The 16221-nt window shown below is 36.1% G+C and overlaps 1 pseudogene; it reads left to right on the forward strand.

Annotated features, from left to right (window-relative positions):
* Window positions 1-1126: 1126 nt before the first annotated feature.
* The window catches only part of LOC103698671, a 56762-nt pseudogene continuing 41667 nt past the window's right edge, over window positions 1127-16221 (forward strand).

Genomic DNA, 16221 nt, shown 5'->3' on the forward strand with positions numbered 1-16221 from the left:
TCAACCTCGCGGCCCACGCTGAGGTCCTCCTCGAGCGTGGACCACGAAGAAGAGCCCCTGGACCGCGGAAAATTATTTTATGGAAAATTATGGAAAATTATTATGGAAAATTATTTATATACTAATAATTATAATATTTTATACCTTTATTTTGTGTTATACTATAAATATAATATCATATTATTTATATCATAATACATTAATATGCTATGTTAAATAATTTAATATTATGTTATATTATGGAAAATTAATTTATACTAATAATTATAATATTTATACCTTTATTTTTGTATTATACTATAAATATAATATCATATTATATTATATCATAATACATTAATATGTTATGTTAAATAATTTAATATTATGTTATATTATGGAAAATTAATTATACTAATAATTATAATATTTATAACTTTATATTGTATTATACTATAAATATTATATTATATTACATTACATTACATTATAATACATTAATATGTTATTTTAAATAATTTAATATTATGTTATATTATGGAAAATTAATTTATAATAATAATTATAATATTTTATACCTTTATTATTGTATTATACTTAAATATGTATTATATTACATACATTATAATACATTAATATGTTATTTTAAATAATTTAATATTATGTTATATTATGAGAAATAATTTTTACTAACAATTATTATATTTATACTTTTATTATTGTATTATACTATAATATAATATATATTACATTATATCATAATACATTAATATGTTATGTTAAATAATTTAATATTATATTATATTACCAAATATTAATTTACTCTAATAATTATATTACTATTATGCTATATTAACATAATATTATTTTATATTACAATAATATTATACTATATCGTATATTTATGTATTAATTTATGTTATGTTTTATTATGTTCTGTTGTATAATACTATGGCAATGTCCTTTATGTTAATTTTGTCCTACAAAAGTACTTTCTCAATTTGTTTACCAAACATAAAACAAAGTACCACAGCACTTTACGAATGTAGTTACCAAACAGCAAACAGCTTTTTATAACAGCTCTACTTCAGACAGCTCTACTTCCAACAGCTCTACTTCAGACAGCTCTACTTCCAACAGCTCTACTTCTAACAGCTCTACTGCCAACAGCTCCCCCAAACAGGGCCTAAAAGAGTCCAGCTGAAACTTCTTACAGAATAGGAAGCGTATGAGCTCCAAGGGCATTTCCGTTATTCTCCGCCTAGAAAGGTCCCAGAAGTCATTTTAATGGACCTGAAGGGCGACCTCATGAAACACGTCGGAATGAACAGGGACGCCTCCGCCGGCCACCGCTTTTCGACCAGGGACTCGCCCCAACTTTTTCCCGAGTTTCTCTTCCTCTGATTTCATCACCTAAACGAAGAGTTCTCCACCTCTGATCGCCTCTGTGATCTCTTCTCCCCTCGAGAAGAGGTCAATTCCCAAATTTCCAGGTTTGATTCGATTCCGGAAGCAATCCGATCGTTTCTTGATGTCTTGGCATGGAATCCGATCTATTTTTGAAAGAAATCCATGTGGAATGGGTACATTTTTTTTTTATTCCTTGATTATCTTTTTGGTTTTTTTGTGAATTTATTGAAGAATGTTCTTCACGGGAGATGCATCCTCTCGGAAGAGAGTGGATTTGGGGGGACGGAGCTCGAAGGAGAGGGACCGGCAGATGCTTTTGGAGCAGACGAGGCTCGAGAGGAAGCGCCGGTTAGGGTTACGGCAGCAGACCAACGCTGCCATCAAGATCCAGGTTAGTGGGTGATCATTTCTCTGCGTGTTGTTCTCATTTGATGCTGGGTGTGCCTTTTTCATGTATTATTTAATTCTCTCTGGATTGGAAAGCTCTATCATGGAGTTCTCTATCTTCGAATTGACTATGAAGAGAACCTTAAATAGAATGTTGAGTTGGTGACTTCCATTCTCACTCTTCTTCTCCATTGGCTAGTTTTAAGTTTTAGGATTTCACTTCAGGAAAGCCTCTGGAGGTGAACAGCAAGTTGGTTCGATATGATGGGGTCATGTTGTCGGTCAGAATTTGGTGCTTGCTTGTAGAATTCACGTTACGATACTTAGTAACTTGTAATCTTGTATGGTGCTAAGTTTGACATAGGAGCAGAGTAGAATTGGTTTAGGAGAATGAATATACTTTGTACATACCAGATGCCCGGAATTTGATGATTCGACACAGCGTGATGGACTTTCCCTAGGTTTTCTTGTAAACATGATTCATTGATGAAGATCTTTTAATCATACGTGTCTGTCTGAAATTTTAAGGCCAATTTTGGGGTCACAAAGACCCCTACAAAGAAGCTAATCTCACAAAGACTCTCAAAGATAAAAATACCTAAATAAGCCCAAAGGCTATCAAAATAAAACAAAATCACTCTAACCCCAATGAAACTGGCTGGATCATTTTTCTGCGACGACTGTAGACCTGAGTGACGGGTGATCTGGTACTGGTGTCTGCACTATTACAACTCTCAGCTGCAAACATCGAGTAGAAAACAATAGGTGCTGCATCTAAAGCTGTAGCTTCCCAAACAGAACAACTCTAGCCACTTGCAACTCAATTACGTGCAATTCTTGCTGCATGCAACTTTGAGTTGCTGTGCATCTGCTGTTGCAGTGTTCCCAACAAACCCTAAGTATTTTAGACAATGAAAGGGTCTTTAGGGTACAAAAAAAGGCTAAAGGGGATTTAAACATGACATCTTGCGATTTCAAAACTACCATTTTTTTAAAAATACTATGGAAGATTTGCCATTTTTGTGCTGAAATCAGTAGGGAAAACGAAATCTAATGAATAAAAGATCCATAAACAGCTAAATCTGAAATCTAATGAGTGAAAAACAAATGTGCCGAAATCTATGTTTGTTTGGAGAAAAGTTAGTGCAAAATGAAAGGGTATGCCACAACTTTAAGCTGTCCTATAAAAGAAACCTGTGCAAACTCTGCATTTGGTGTAATGCTTGAAAGTTCTGAAGTTTGAAATGCTCACTTTCGATCTATTTGGAGTTGCCCTTGTTTTTTGTAGCACATTCTTAGGGATGCATAGAGGTTTCAATTTTGTTCTGTTTGGAAAGCTCCTTTCATCAATTGAGGAGGAAAAATGTGTTACATGTCATACCATATTTGGTGTGGAGGGCTTTTAAAAAGAGAGGAACGAACATCTTTTCGAAAAAGTCTTCAGTTGCTAGTGGATTTTGGCCAAATATCACTGAAGTCTGAATGGTTACCATAAACTGGCCCATGTAATATATTCTCTTCATTTCAAGTGTACTCACACTACTGAAAAAAATAATGCAGTTATTTTTGAAGGAGCAATAATCTAATGAACTTCTACCTAGTTTTAGAAAAACTGCAACAATAATAAATGAATTGATTTTAAAATATGAAAAATCCATCATTATCAATTAGCATAGAAATATGATTGCAACTCCATATGCTGTAGCTTTTGTGAACCCTAAAAGGTGAATTGCCCCAATTAATATATTCTATGAATGACTATATGCATATTTCATATTTTGTTTACTGTCCCATGTGACCCGCACTGGGATAAGACAGTCATGGTTCTTTGTGGATGATATTTGTAAAACTTATTGTAGGTAATATAATCTTGTTATCATGTTTTGTAATGATTTCCAAGAACTTACATTTTTGGTTCATTGGTGTGATGATAAAATGAGTTTTTTTTTGTGTGTTTTATACCTACATAAATGGGGCGGCATTAACTTTCTGTTCTTATAAATAATCATGAATTTATCAACTCAAACGGGCAACATCATCTCTTGGTTTTATTTATGGTTATCTTTTTTTTGTAGGATTTGTCTTCCATAAGATAATGCAATCAAGTGTTTGAAACACATTTATCGAAGACTTGGCTTCCACTTTTTTATATATAATTTTAAGGAAAGACATCCTCTTTACTCTTCCTTTCCTCTTTATATGGAACTTGACTAATTATTAGCTGCAGAAATGCTTCAGAGGGAGGAAGGCTGTTGAAACAGCATGTTTAAAGGTGCGAGAGCAATTCTCCTTTGCTTTTGGTAACCGTTGCCAAAAGGCAGATTGGTAGGTTGATTCTTATCTTCAGATTATGTTCTCAATACTATCTACCTTTGCCATATATTCTTCTTGCATTTCTTTTTTCTAATGCTTTGTTCTTGTGAAGCCAGGCGTTGTTTTGGTCCTGATTCAGAGTTTCTTCGCCAGTTGCTTTTCTTCTTTACTGCCAGCAACAACGGTGATGTCACCATCCTTCTGGAGGCATGTCAATTGTTGCTCCAATATGTTCACCATAATGGTAAGCCTAACAGGTGTACTGACTATTTTGCCCATCAGTACCTTGTCTTAACTATATCTTATTTTGATAACTAGAGCCAAGTGTTCGCAGTTCATTTCACAATTCACATTGTTCCAAACATGTGACAACAGCTGTCACATGTTGAGCCATCTCTCACAAGCTATGGATCTGTGTTCGAGCTTGTCAGATTCAATTATTCTGTGTTTTTACTTCGAATATCTACCTGGAGAAACAGTAGAATAATGCACAGGGTTTCTTGTATTTTATTATATTTAAGAGGTATATCCACATCATGGTACTATTTAGATTCTTGATGTAAGTGTAAATTTGATTTTTGAACTGAAAGGTAATCATGTATAAAACAGTACACAGTACTCCTTATAGATGAACATTACCATATTTGAAAGACAAAGCAGTCTCACAAAAGAAGAAACCAGAAGCTAGTTTTTCTAGCTACTCCTGAAAGTGCCGTTTTGACTAGGAGAGGCACTTCTCAGATGATGTTATCACACACTTATTTTTTCAGGAAGTTCTTTATTAACTTTAGAAATTGTAAAAGGACTTTCCTTAAGTAGCTTCAATTATGCCCTAAACTATGAAAAGAACTGTGTTATTCCATTCAATGTTCTTCTTCTTCTTCTTGCTCCCCTTCTTCCTCCTCCTCGTCTTCTTACTTCAGTCATCAAATTAGAAGAATTGTTAATTGGAAACTAAAGATTCATATGCTCGATGATGGAGTGTATGTACCAATAAACAGAAGAATGTTTGAATTTTGGTACCAACTTATCCTCTCTCTAACTAAATTCATATTCCAGTTCTATTCTGCCGATGTAACAGTGTTTGACTATAAACAGGTATGCAACAATTTTGAAGCTTCAATTTATAATTAATTTGGACACGTAGGTGATAAAGTAGTAAACATGGTGAATCTGTCAAAAACACCATGAGGTGCCACGAGAGTGGAATAAATCCAAAGTCGAAGACATATTGAATAAGAGTTAAACATGCAGGAAAATATAATGGTGGTGTCAAGTCTGTCTGGTATGGAAGAAAAAAATTGTATTGTGTTCCCCTTTCTTTGTAGTTTCATAACCTAGCTTGCTGCTGCTGCTGGCAGATCTCATATTGGGATATTGCATTTGTTGTTTTGTGAAATCTAACTTATATTGCAGTATTTTTATGTCTTTTTTGCATTCCTTTCAAGGGAGAAAAAATCAAGGTTTTGTTAGCTGTCTCAATATTTCATATCATGTAGGACTCGTTTGGTTCATGGGAAAAGAAGGGGGGGGGGTGGTCAACAGGAAAACGAAGAAAGAACTTTTGTTTAGTTGGAGTTTTCAAAGGAGAAGGATGGAAAAGTAGCATTCCCATAGGAATAAAATTTCATGTTTTATGGGAAAGAAAAATCCATGAAAAATATGAAAAAGCTACTTTTCCACCGGTTGGAAATTGGAATCTTTTTTCCAAAACTACCCTTAAGCCATCAAAATCCACAGATAAGATTTTTCTCTTTATTAAGGGTATAATGGATATTTCACACAACTTTTCGAGCAAGGTAGATGCTCAATCAAACATAAGTCACTCTGGAATGTACTATTTTTCCATGGCCAACCAAACATGCCAAGATCATTTTTCTAGGCATCTTATTTCAGGAATAAACTTCCTAAAAAAAATATTCCGGTGAGAGAAATTTTTTTTTTGCGAACCAAACGAGTCTGTAAAGTTTTCACCAAAGGATGAAACAAAAAGACCAAAGAAAATTGCCTTTACTATGAACGATCTTTTGCACTCGTGAATTCTTATTCATTTATTTTGAACTTTTTAGTCCATGCCAAAAATAACAGATGTGAATCCTTAAATGCAAGATCCGCCGTACCGGTTGGCAGACGGGTCGGTACCGACATATGGTATGCTTGGGCATGCCGGTTCCATACCAACACACCTATTTTTTAGTTTTTCAAGTTCAATTAATTGGTAATCAAATTTTTTCAAAATTTTCAATGATTTTAAATCTAATTTGATGTTTTTTTGATTTTTTTTGATTTTTTTTGATGTTTTTTGATTTTTTTTTTGATATTTCTATGATTGTGGTTTAACCTAAATGATGCATCTTGTTGTTTTAGAATGATACAAAACATAAAATGATTAGTGAGATGTTGCATACTACAAGAAGCAATATGAAATATTCTTAAATCAAGTAGTGAGGTAAAAAATATAAAATAATACAATCAATTACATATATTTAAAGTGCAATATACATACCGATATTTAAAATCTCGTCGAGTGGCGATGCCTTTCGTAGATATTCGGATCATTAGCATAGTCAGGAGGTACATCGGCCCATCCTTCTAACCAAGCGGCCTTGTAGTCTTCTATATTTATCCCATAAGGAACGCGCTCTGGATTATAAGCACTCTTGAATCTCTTGCTGAAGCTCTGGCTCTGAGAGGTATCCTCTAGCTGATAAAATGGTTAGTAAAACGACTGTGAAGGAGCCCATCCAAATAAGTCGGCAGCAAAATTCAATCCGTAAGATGCTTCGAGCTACGTAGGATAGTAGCTACTGGAAGATGCCTCGGATGCACCATATCCATATCTGTATCCGTATGATCATAGGTTGCCATGGCTGCGGATAATAGGATCCAGTATACGACTCGGAACCTGATATGTCTATGGATTCTACTCCACATGCGAGATCATCTACAACTGCATTGTGCTCTCTTGAATGATCTTGAGGTGCTCGTTTTCTATATGCAATTGTATCCTCGTGGGCTCCACTAGATCGTGCATCATGGTTCCTATCTTGTGTAGCGTGGATAAATTGGGACTCATCAGTGAATCAAAGACCACTCTGCGGCTGTCTCATAAACGGTGGTCTCATCTTATCCACTCTTCCTGGCCAACAAATCCATAACCACTATCTCTAAATCTAAGTGAATTGGCTTTTTCTCCACACTTTCCATTGGGGCTGCAAATGTCTTTTGTTTTTCTTTTTTGGTATGTTGAGCAGCTGTCTGCTTATCCTTCGTGCCACTCGCTTTCTGCTTACTCTTTGTGCCACTTGCTGTCTGCTTACCTTTCGTGCCACTCTTTATCTGGCTATATTGGGGAATGTATGTCACCTTCCTGACCGAGTCGACCGGATAGCTTAGTGGCCTCTTCTAAGCATCTCTCAATCATGAAGGCGTCCTCGCTCATCAAGCTCTGGCTCCTGCTGCTGGCTCATAAACCATCCTATTATAGGATCATCCTCACATCAACGAAAGCACTATGGATCAGATTCGTGTACTTAAGCTCTACTTCCTCCTGAATGTACTTCAGTCTCAATCTTAGATTATAGTGAACATGTGCAAGGTTGGTGAGACGCTTCTGTGTTAAACGGTTTTTCTGCTTACTGTGGATGAGGACGAAGGTGGACCAGTTGTGCTTATAGCTACTAGAGGAGATCGTCTATAAGAGGATCCAGATAGCTAGCCTCTTAAAATTTTTTACGAAATATTGAATTCAAACCAAAATAAATCCACCATTCATCTACAAAAATATTGAATTTTTTTTTATAAGATTGTATCATATTAGTAACCATCTAACGCCAGGTAAATGCCCTCATGATGTGTAATATATCTGAATTCATACTTTTCTTACTTACGACAGCTGTCGAGACTCCAAAGCTGTCAGTGTCCTCTCTAAATATTTTGGTCTGTAAAAAAGAACCGTGTTGTAGTATTTTAATAATTGAAGATACTAGTTAACTTACATGTTATTTAAGTTAACTTATTTCTTCTAGACATAGTGCCGCAACTTCTGAATCAGGCTCTATCTTGTAAATCACATTACGTAGAGCGGCCGAAGCTTGTCATCCATATTGATTCCAGCTACGATGTACTGAAACCTCGGTTTAGGTAGTATACTGCAGATAGAGTTCGTTAATTATCTTAGTAAAATTGTACAAGTACAGAAGCAGTCTAATTTTCAATGTTCTTACTTATCTGCTAGATACAAGTCTCTACTCATCTAGCAGTCCTACCGCCGCTCAATAATGTTGATATACTTTTGGGCATACGTCGAATCTGCCTTCTTGATCTGAATCTTTGCCCTCTCCATTATATGATACAAGAAGCCCATCTAGGGGTATCTTTTGCAGTCCATGGCCCGAAGTACTTCATACAATGGTCTGATAGCCTTCACTATCGTAGTGTCTTGCTGCTAGAATGTCTGTATTATCACCAAGTTCTCGACAATGCTTATTGGTCCTCATATCTGTACTTTTCTGCCACTCGAGGCTGACAGATATCTGATGTAGTACTGCTTTCCTCTTAAGAAGGCTATCAAATGCAACGTAGTTGGTAGCAAATTATGTGACTCCTAGTCTCAAGATCTCTTTCTTTCTGATACTTCTTTATCAGTGAAAAAACCTATGTATGGTTATAAATATATCTGTTGATGGTTTGGGCTGTTCCATTATTTGCTGCACTCTATGAATCTTCGCAATGTCCATCAACATGAGGTCGATACAATATGCAACAAATAGGGTCTAGAAAATATTTGGCCGTCGCTCCATCAAGATCTCTCCGACGGCTTTATATTGTGGCCCATTATCAATGATGACCTGCACGACATTCTTCTCTCCTATTTTATCAATCACTTTCCTTAATTTGAGGATGTACGTGGCGTCATGCACCTGATGGAAAGCATCAATCGATTTATGGAAGAAAGTCTTCATATCACAATATGTTAAGAAGTTGATAATGCTTCGTCTGGTGGGATCGGTCCAATCATCACACATCACCGTTAGTTTATATGTGGGCCACTTGATCTTGTATGAGGCAATCCACTTCTTTAGCTCTTTAATATTGTCAAAAAGCTCACCATAGATGTTCTTCAGTCTTGGAGGATCTACACCGGGATCGACAATCTGTATGAAAAAATGACAGACCTATAGTACGTATTGTCTACCATATTCGCTAGGATCTGGCTAAAATGGAACCAGGATCCAATAGCTCGCCACATATCCTTCTTCAGTATTGTGTCAATCCTCTGCTGCTTCGAATCTCCACTAAGGAAGGCATGTGGATCTAAATCATGGATGTTGCTCCTGCTGAAATCTCCTTGGATGACTTTTTTTTTGCTACCAAAAGCTCCCAATATAGATGCAATACGGCCATCGCCTCTGCTAACGGCCTTACTGACTGAGGTTCTCCTGAACTCTAAATCTGGCCTACTGCTTGCAGAATCGAAATCCGACTTATAATACGAGAGCCCAAATCGAGCCCTATGCTTGGCCACCTCATCCTGCTGCCACTAATCATCCAGGGTCGCCTGCATGGCAGCCTGGATCTATGCTGTCTTGTCATCTGGAGCGGACACCTCCTCTGACTTCCTCAAGTGATAGGAAGGGCGCTCTGCCGTTCGACGGTCCACCTCGGCCTTCCTTTTGGAAACTCTCCTTCGCTGCTTTGAAATTAGCGAAGTGCTTCTTCATTAGTTGTCGAACTTCTTGTGGGCATTTCCGACATATAGATATGTCGAAATAACCACCAGCTAAGTGTTGCTTCAACTTGGTTACTCTTTCTTCCTTAAACTCTATGTTGTACCAGTTGCACTTCCAATGGTGCCAACCCGAGAGCATTTGCCCATGATCCCAACCAATATCACGCTCTGGTTTCTTTTTCTTTGATGGTTCCATTTCTGACAGTTTATCAAGTACGCCGGTTTATCAATTATTTAAAAAATAGCAAAATTTTGTTACGATGAAGATAATCTTTTTATCTCAAAAAATATATCCAATTTATCCAATACATAATACTAATCTTTCATATTTATTCATTATAATATTTTAATAATTTTTAAATTTAAATATTCTTTAAATATCATAAATTCAGAAAATATGTTTTCTACTTTATAAAATACTTCTGAATTATTCAATATGTACTACTAATTTTTTATAATTTTTGGTATTAATTATATATTTTTAGTTATTTTTTAAATTTAAAAATAATTTTTTAACATAAATATTTAAAAAAAATAATTTCAGCTCATATTCATATAGAACTCAATAATGGATGCTACATATATTTTTTTAGGCTTGTGGGTATGCATTTAAGGCTATGTATTTCTTTTTTTTTCAAATTTAGGCCTAGGTCACTGTGTGCATGATCGCATCAAAACTTGAATAAATAGAAACCAAATTTTTCTGAAAAGTAGCTTGCATGCCCCAAATACGCTTCTGATTTTACAATTTTTTTCATTTTATTATATATATATTTTAATTATTTTTTAATTCAAAAATATATTTTAAATTTTTAAAAATTATATATAATAAAAAATAAATTTTTTATGTCATCGTGTAACTCATCCATAGATCTACAACATATCGTAATATCAAGCCTAAATTGGAAATTTTTGACATGATTTTTTCTTATTTTGTAAATTTTGAGCTATTTTTCGAACCCAAAAAAATAGAGAAAATGAGATAGGGAAGAGGAAGTACATCTTATTTAGGCTTGGGTCTTTCTTCAATCGTGCTGAATCAGTATGATTTTGTAAATTGGGAGGAAGGTCTAAAGTAAACAGAGGAGAAGATGTTGGAAAGGATTTTCCAACACCTTTTAACAAAAGAAGCAAAGGGGGAGGGGGCCCAGCTTCGAACTGGATCGACTCGGTGCGAATCGGATGGTTCCCACCAAATTCGAAAGGAACTAGCCGGTTCCGGCCAGTTCCAACCCTTTTCGGCTGGTTCCGGCTGGTTCAGAACTCGTTCCGGCCGGTTTGGATCCGGAACCAAATTTAATGGAACCGAGTCGGCTCCGTATGGGCTGAACCGGACGGTTCAGTCCGGTTTGGCCAACCTTGCTTAAATGTATATTTGGAGTTTTAGTTGTGTTTAATCGAAAAATCTTCTAGATTAGTATCTCTTGCTTAATATTTTTAATAAGGGAATTTTATCTGCTTTGTTTATATTACCATGTACTACTCTGCATTATGGTGCAAGATGGTCAGCTAATACCATAATTTTCTAGTCAAAAGCACTACATCATCAACAAAATCTGTAGCAAATGGTAAACATTATGCTTCTACCCTACTATAAGTTAATCATATGAGTTATTTGCCGATGGTTGCTGCAAAGAGCTAAAGCAATGATGGAGATAGGGGTAGTTTGACGGATCTTCCATGGAAATGTGACAAGAAACTAGATGTGCTGGATGCATGGTATGCTGAACCGGCCTGTACCAGCCAGTTCGGTCTTTGACTAGTCTGATTATGCAGTGAAAAATGGGGCTGGAACCAAGCGGTACGGAGCCCGTACCGGCCTGAACCAACCGGCATCGGCCGGTACAAGAGTGAACCGGACGGAACCGGACTGGTTCTGTCCTGTTTGGCTAGTGCGAACCGGCACCGAAACTTATGGCATTTAAATGCCCCGCGCGCACACTGTGCGCTGTTGGCCGGTTCGGTACCGGTCTGGTAGGCGACCAGTACGCCTACTGGTACCGGTACGGCATACCTTGGCTTGATGCCAACTGAAATCATTGGCCAAATCTAAATTCTCTATCACAACCTTTTTCTGTGCTGTCTTATGCATTTCCCTTGTTTTTTCTTGCTCAACATAATTCTTAATTTTGTATTATATTGTCCCTGAATTCTTTGTTGTAGATTCCCAAGTCATTTGGTTTGGCTCTCCACTGTTTGAGTGTAAACTATTGGATTTGTATACTTTCTTTGATTTTGTTCCGACCATTGTCATTATTAGTTTTACAAATAATCCACTCAATATATCTTGATAAGTTAAATAATTAGGTGAATTATCATAATTTAAGATAGGAGAAAATGTTGATTAGCGTGTTTAATAAGGGAGTTTTAGTTGTGTTTAATCGAAAAATCTTCTAGATTAGTATCTCTTGCTTAATATTTTTAATAAGGGAATTTTACCTGCTTTGTTTATATTACCATGTACTACTCTGCATTATGGTGCAAGATGGTCAGCTAATACCATAATTTTCTAGTCAAAAGCACTACATCATCAACAAAATCTGCAGCAAATGGTAAACATTATGCTTCTACCCTACTATAAGTTAATCATATGAGTTATTTGCCGATGGTTGCTGCAAAGAGCTAAAGCAATGATGGAGATAGGGGTAGTTTGACGGATCTTCCATGGAAATGTGACAAGAAACTAGATGTGCTGGATGCATGGTATGCTGAACCGGCCTGTACCAGCCAGTCCGGTCTTTGACTAGTCTGATTATGCAGTGAAAAATGGGGTTGGAACCAAGCGGTACGGAGCCCATACCGGCCTGAACCAACCGGCATCGGCCGGTACAAGAGTGAATCGGATGGAACCGGACTGGTTCTGTCCTGTTTGGCCAGTGCGAACCGGCACCGAAACTTATGGCATTTAAATGCCCCGCGCGCACACTGTGCGCTGTTGGCCGGTTCGGTACCGGTCTGGTAGGCGACCGATACGCCTACTGGTACCGGTACGGCATACCTTGGCTTGATGCCAACTGAAATCATTGGCCAAATCTAAATTCTCTATCACAACCTTTTTCTGTGCTGTCTTATGCATTTCCCTTGTTTTTTCTTGCTCAACATAATTCTTAATTTTGTATTATATTGTCCCTGAATTCTTTGTTGTAGATTCCCAAGTCATTTGGTTTGGCTCTCCACTGTTTGAGTGTAAACTATTGGATTTGTATACTTTCTTTGATTTTGTTCCGACCATTGTCATTATTAGTTTTACAAATAATCCACTCAATATATCTTGATAAGTTAAATAATTAGGTGAATTATCATAATTTAAGATAGGAGAAAATGTTGATTAGCGTGTTTAATAAGGGAGTTTTAGTTGTGTTTAATCGAAAAATCTTCTAGATTAGTATCTCTTGCTTAATATTTTTAATAAGGGAATTTTATCTGCTTTGTTTATATTACCATGTACTACTCTGCATTATGGTGCAAGATGGTCAGCTAATACCATAATTTTCTAGTCAAAAGCACTACATCATCAACAAAATCTGCAGCAAATGGTAAACATTATGCTTCTACCCTACTATAAGTTAATCATATGAGTTATTTGCTGATGGTTGCTGCAAAGAGCTAAAGCAATGATGGAGATAGGGGTAGTTTGACGGATCTTCCATGGAAATGTGACAAGAAACTAGATGTGCTGGATGCATGGTATGCTGAACCGGCCTGTACCAGCCAGTCCGGTCTTTGACTAGTCTGATTATGCAGTGAAAAATGGGGCTGGAACCAAGCGGTACGGAGCCCGTACCGGCTTGAACCAACCGGCATCGGCCGGTACAAGAGTGAACCGGACGGAACCGGACTGGTTCTGTCCTGTTTGGCCAGTGCGAACCGGCACCGAAACTTATGGCATTTAAATGCTCCGCGCGCACACTGTGCGCTGTTGGCCGGTTCGGTACCGGTCTGGTAGGCGGCTGGTTCGGTACCGGTCTGGTAGGCGACCGGTACACCTACTGGTACCGGTACGGCATACCTTGGCTTGATGCCAACTGAAATCATTGGCCAAATCTAAATTCTCTATCACAACCTTTTTCTATGCTGTCTTATGCATTTCCCTTGTTTTTTCTTGCTCAACATAATTCTTAATTTTGTATTATATTGTCCCTGAATTCTTTGTTGTAGGTTCCCAAGTCATTTGGTTTGGCTCTCCACTGTTTGAGTGTAAACTATTGGATTTGTATACTTTCTTTGATTTTGTTCCGACCATTGTCATTATTAGTTTTACAAATAATCCACTCAATATATCTTGATAAGTTAAATAATTAGGTGAATTATCATAATTTAAGATAGGAGAAAATGTTGATTAGCGTGTTTAATAAGGGAGTTTTAGTTGTGTTTAATCGAAAAATCTTCTAGATTAGTATCTCTTGCTTAATATTTTTAATAAGGGAAGTTTACCTGCTTTGTTTATATTACCATGTACTACTCTGCATTATGGTGCAAGATGGTCAGCTAATACCATAATTTTCTAGTCAAAAGCACTACATCATCAACAAAATCTGCAGCAAATGGTAAACATTATGCTTCTACCCTACTATAAGTTAATCATATGAGTTATTTGCCGATGGTTGCTGCAAAGAGCTAAAGCAATGATGGAGATAGGGGTAGTTTGACGGATCTTCCATGGAAATGTGACAAGAAACTAGATGTGCTGGATGCATGGTATGCTGAACCGGCCTGTACCAGCCAGTCCGGTCTTTGACTAGTCTGATTATGTAGTGAAAAATGGGGCCCGTACCGGCCTGAACCAAGCGGTACGGAGCCCGTACCGGCCTAAACCAACCGGCATCGGCCGGTACAAGATTGAACCGGACGGAATCGGACTGGTTCTGTCCTGTTTGTCCAGTGCGAATCGGCACCAAGTCTTATGGCATTTAAATGCCCTGCGCGCGCACTGTGCGCTGTTGGCCGGTTCGGTACCGGTCTGGTAGGCGACCGGTACGCCTACTGGTACCGGTACGGCATACCTTGGCTTGATGCCAACTGAAATCATTGGCCAAATCTAAATTCTCTATCACAACCTTTTTCTGTGCTGTCTTATGCATTTCCCTTGTTTTTTCTTGCTCAACATAATTCTTAATTTTGTATTATATTGTCCCTGAATTCTTTGTTGTAGATTCCCAAGTCATTTGGTTTGGCTCTCCACTGTTTGAGTGTAAACTATTGGATTTGTATACTTCCTGTGATTTTGTTCCGACCATTGTCATTATTAGTTTTACAAATAATCCACTCAATATATCTTGATAAGTTAAATAATTAGGTGAATTATCATAATTTAAGATAGGAGAAAATGTTGATTAGCGTGTTTAAATAGTTCACCTTTGTACAACAGTAATCAAATGAAATCCAATGGCAGTTTGTTGGAAATCACAGATACATCAAGGTTTTGGATTGGGGAATGTTGTAATATTATATATATCATGAGAAGGTTATCCCTCTTTTCTTAAACTCTGTATCATACCAGTTGTACTTCTAATGGTGCCGATCCGAGAGCATTTGCCTATGATCCCAACCAATGTCATGCTCTGGTTTCTTTTTCTTTGATGGTTCCATTCCTGCCAGTTTATTAAGTACGCTAGTTTATCAATTATTTAAAAATAGTAAAATTTCGTTACAATGAAAATAATTTTTTTATTTCAAAAAATACATCTAATTTATCTAATACATAATACTAATTTTTCATATTTATTTATTATATATTTTTAATAATTTTTAAATTTAAAATATGTTTAAATATCGTAAATTCAGAAAATATGTTTTCTACTGCAGAAAATACTTTTGAATTATTCAATAAGTACTACTAATTTTTTATAAATTTTGGTATTAATTATATATTTTGAATTATTTTTTAAATTTAATTTTTTTTTAAAATATAGATATGTAAAAAAATTAATTTTATCTCAGATCCATATAGAATCCAATAATGGATGCTACATATATTTTTTTAGGCCTGTGGATATGCATTTAAGGCTATTTATTTTTTATTTTTTTTCAAATTTAGGTCTAGGTCACTGTGTACATGATCACATCAAAATTTAAATAAATAGACACCAAATTTTTTTGGAGAGTAGCTTGCATGCCCCTAAATACGCTTCTGATTTTATAATTTTTTTAAAATTTTATTATATATATTAATCATTTTTAATTCAAAAATATATTTTTAATTTTTTTAAAAATTATATATAATAAAAAAATTAAATTCTTTATGTCATTGTGTAGCTCATCCATAGATTACAATATATTGTAATATGAAGCCTAAATCAAAAATTTTGACACGATCTTTCCTTATTTTGTAAATTAGCTATTTTTTCGAGCCCCGAAAAATAGAGAACATGAGATAGGGAAGAGGAAGTACACCTTATTTA

Source organism: Phoenix dactylifera, unplaced genomic scaffold, assembly GCF_009389715.1.
Source record: "Phoenix dactylifera cultivar Barhee BC4 unplaced genomic scaffold, palm_55x_up_171113_PBpolish2nd_filt_p 001027F, whole genome shotgun sequence".
NCBI classification, from domain to species: domain Eukaryota; kingdom Viridiplantae; phylum Streptophyta; class Magnoliopsida; order Arecales; family Arecaceae; genus Phoenix; species Phoenix dactylifera.